This window comes from Trachymyrmex cornetzi, unplaced genomic scaffold, assembly GCF_001594075.2.
Source record: "Trachymyrmex cornetzi isolate Tcor2-1 unplaced genomic scaffold, Tcor1.1 scaffold144, whole genome shotgun sequence".
NCBI classification, from domain to species: Eukaryota; Metazoa; Arthropoda; class Insecta; order Hymenoptera; family Formicidae; genus Trachymyrmex; species Trachymyrmex cornetzi.
In genome coordinates, this window is record NW_017296027.1 from 302,229 (window position 1) to 306,195 (window position 3,967).

A 3,967-nucleotide genomic window follows, 5' to 3' on the forward strand; every position below is an offset into this window, starting at 1 on the left:
CCCCCCCCCCCCCCCCGCCCTCCAGTTGTAGAACCATGCCCTTGATCCAGTCTCGATGGCCCGTAACGGCCATAACGCAATAAGTATCATAGTTTATCGATTTTAAGAGAGGAGAAGGGGAGAACGACAGCAGCCGAGAGCCGAGTTTGCTCCGAGGGCAATCTGAAGACATGCCGACGACGAGAATCCCGAAATCGTTCGATGTATCACTTTGGAATATGATTTATCGCGACAGCGATCGAGATCGCCACGATAAACTACAGCGCGTTGAGTAGCATGGCGTCCGCTCCATATATATGTCTGAAAGTGTTGGAGCGACACTCCGCAACGGTTTCCAACATTCGGCATATTTTAATGTCGCTCCGGTTTTGCACCGTGCACGGCTGCGAGAACCGCGTCGGTAACGCCGGACTCGTGACCATACGGCGTAGCTGACTGATCATGGCGGTAGGGTAGGAGCTGATAGTGATGGTGATGGTGATGACGGCAGCGGCAGTGTGATGGTGATGGCAGTGGTGGTGATGTGGTAGTAGTGTGGTGGTGGTGGTGGTGGTGGTGGTAGCGACTGCCGGCTGGCGTAATAGCATACACGCGCCGTACATATCGGCGGGTATGAGAAAGAGGCTTTGGATGCGCGCGCGGAGCCACGCCGGCCAATCGGAGACGCGCGAACCGACGATGCACAGTGGGAAGATCGTGGTGATTGGCGGATGACGGAGCCGCGCGCCGTGGCGGGGATACGTTCGCGCTGTGTGCAATTCGCGAGTGAGCGAGCGAAGTAACTGAGGAGAAGATAAGGGAGGAAGATATAACTGAAGCAGCGTGCCAAGTGTCGTGCAACGCGAAGCCTTCGAATAAGAGTATAAATCTAAACTAAAAAAGCCGAGCATTCCATGACGATATCACGACGGATATCACGTCGAACGGGAGAAGAATTACCGCGGAATAGATGCCTCGCACTATCAGCGTCGAAAGCGCGCAATCGATCTATTATATTATTACTTGATAGTAATAATAATAATAATACCAAATTATCTATATTTATAATACCAGAAGTAACTAAAGCGATGACGCACAATTTTTAATGGCGACAAGTGTTTCGAAGCAAGATCGAGAAACACTCGACACTCAATTAATGTTATACTCTTTCCCCCTTCACCCCTCTCTCTAACTCAACCTGGAGTAATTGTATCACCGTATATGGAATCTCGACCTGTTGCGATAAAATGCTAATGAGAGATCGGTTACCACCGGCGTCTACAAACAATAGTAACCCGATCGAAGAGCTGACGCGCGGGTTATTTCGAACTCGCCGGCAGCTCGCAGCCGCCGCTACTCCTATTCGTCAACTTCGCGAGTGTACGGCGCGGCGTCTCAACGTGAATGACAGTAGCACATTCATGCCGCTTGGTTGGTCGTTCGACGACGGCGACGACGACGACGATTCTGTTATTATGTGCTCCTCGCACGATTACCTATCTATCCGTTCTCAATATCATAAGGTCTCGCAGATAACCCAATACTCATAACCTATCGTATAGACTATATGCTCATGTAATTTCTTCAAACGATCGGCGCGATGAACGCCCATTACGTAATTAACACGTGATGTGTGTTAATCGGTGGATTATCAGCAAGATCGGTAATCTACGCGAATGCGTTCGTTAAACGCGTTTTCTCGGAATCACTAGCCCCAAATTCCTTCCTATCGTAGCAACCTTATCCAGTTTCTGATGAAACCGTTCAAGAAAATAAATGATGAGTAAAAACAAACCATTGATCAGCACGCGTTTAAAACTGGTATAAAACGCGTATTTAACGCTGGTCTATTAAGATAATTAAGCAATAAAAAGGTACGCGCGCGAAAAGTTAAAAGCCACGAGAGAGAGAGAGAGAGAGAAACGTGATAATAACCATTAAATGTAATAAGTTATTTCTGGCTGGCGGAACATCGATCCATAACTGCGTTATCCAATCGACGCGACGCCTTTTCCCGCCTTCTTTCAGTAGGGAAACACCATTCGATCGTCAAACAATGGTCACGTCGTATCGATACTGAGTGAGAGAGAGAGAGAGAGAGAATGATTTCAGCAATTTGGAAAGCCGAAAAAGCGGAGCGAATGGCTGCGTTCAGCAGAGAAAACTAATTAGTTAGCGCTTCTTAGTGATTCTTTAAGGGCCGTTTGTTCCACCTTTTGGTAAATTTTACCTACTAGGTAAATCTGCTAATCCACGCATGTGATTGGGTAATCTTGCTACTTACCCGACAAGTAAAATTTATCAAAAGGTGGAACAACTGTGCCTAATACGGTTTAATGACTGGTTCCTACTCTTGGATTCAGCGAAGAATTAAAGGCAAGAACCAATCATATTAAAGAATCACCAAGCGCTAACAGATTAGTTTTCTCTGCTGAACGCAGCCAATAGTCCTGTTCTTTTTTACTGAATTTTTGCACCAGTTCATCTTTCTTCCTTTTCTCTTTAGGAGGGAAGAAGAGGAAAGAAGATGAACTGGTGCAAAAGTTGAGCCAAAAAGAACAGGCCTAATGTTTCTTTCAAACGTACTCACAGCATACAAACGCGATTTCATTCAACTCTTCTCTCTCGGCCTCGAGCTTCCCGCCTTTTCCCGCTCGCCGGTTCCGGAGCGATACTAATCTCCACACGCGCGCGCGCGCGTGTGTGTGTAGATGTAAGCGTATTTTTTTGTCACATTTTATATCCGTATGTATACGTGCGCGCGTATGATATGAAAAGGGTGTCCTAAATATATATATATATATTAGGGGAAAAACGGTCGAAAATCGTCCGCCTTTTCCGGCGCCTTTCTACTGGCCTCTCCTCGGTCATTTGCGCGCGCGCGCGCGCTGCGATCTACTAGATACTCGGGAGGAATCACCGATGTAACAAGGACACATCGACCTGCGTGAACGTGCGTAAGTGTAGCACTCGTACCTCTCCACGTGAATCACGCGGCAGCGGAAAAATGTGCGGCAACGGCTCTTCTATATTTCCGCCGTTCGGCATTCATTCGCTCCGTTCGTTTATTTTGTCTTACGCGGAGACGCAATCTCATGGTAAATTATCGGCTAAAAATACGGCCTATCGCGATGACACGGCCGACGACGCGACGGACGGCGATTTAAGATGAAAAATCGCGGCAACGATGTTTTCTCGAAGGTTCGTAGTAACGCGCCGTTGCGCGCGACCGCCACAGCCGCGAAAAGAACAAGGAGGTAGGAGAGCACACACCGAGTATATAATGCACGGCGTTGCCGCTAGCTGCGCAAGTGGGGTACCTTCGGCGAAAAGATCGAAAGAGAAGGACGGAGCGAGCCGCCGTCGCTACTCGCTACTCACTACTGCCGGCTATACATCGGCAGTGCCGAGCAACGGAGTGCGAGAGGAAGAGAGAGAGATAGATAGACAGATAGATAGGGAAGGGAAATGCTCGCACAATCGGAGCGAGAAAAGGAAGCCTTCGCCGTGGAATTTATGTGCGCAAATTGGTAAACAATTTCAGGGCGCCTTGTCGACTTGGAGTAGATAGACACGTTGGTCGCCTATCGATCGTATTCGAAGTTGACTCTTATAGCGAATTATCGATCAATTACGGTAGAAAGAGACCGCGTAAGCGTGTTAGAGAGAGAGAACAAATGATGAACGCAGGCTTGGTTTTGGCCGCCATGATGGAAAGCGACAAACGGCGGGTGACGATGATAGTACGGCGGCAATGGTGACGGCCTGACGGCCGCCAAGCCAGAGAGATGAAGAAGATGCGCAGAATGCTTTTCCGAATCTCGCCGATGACACTACCTACTACGTGAAAATGATGCTTGGATAGCGAAGTATGCCGAACACGAAGCAGCAAGATGCAAAAGCGGCGGCGGTATGAGCGTTCGGTAGATAGAGGGCGCATAGAGACGAAAAGCCGCGAGGAGACGAAATCTCGCCGAATGGGGGGGGG

The 3,967-nt window shown here is 48.7% G+C and overlaps 1 protein-coding gene across 1 annotated transcript in view; it reads right to left on the minus strand.

Moving 5' to 3' along the window:
* LOC108757488 (glutamic acid-rich protein) overlaps nucleotides 1–3,967 on the minus strand; it is a 7,188-nt gene that overhangs the window by 1,942 nt on the left and 1,279 nt on the right. The gene's annotated exons all lie outside the window — the stretch shown is intronic.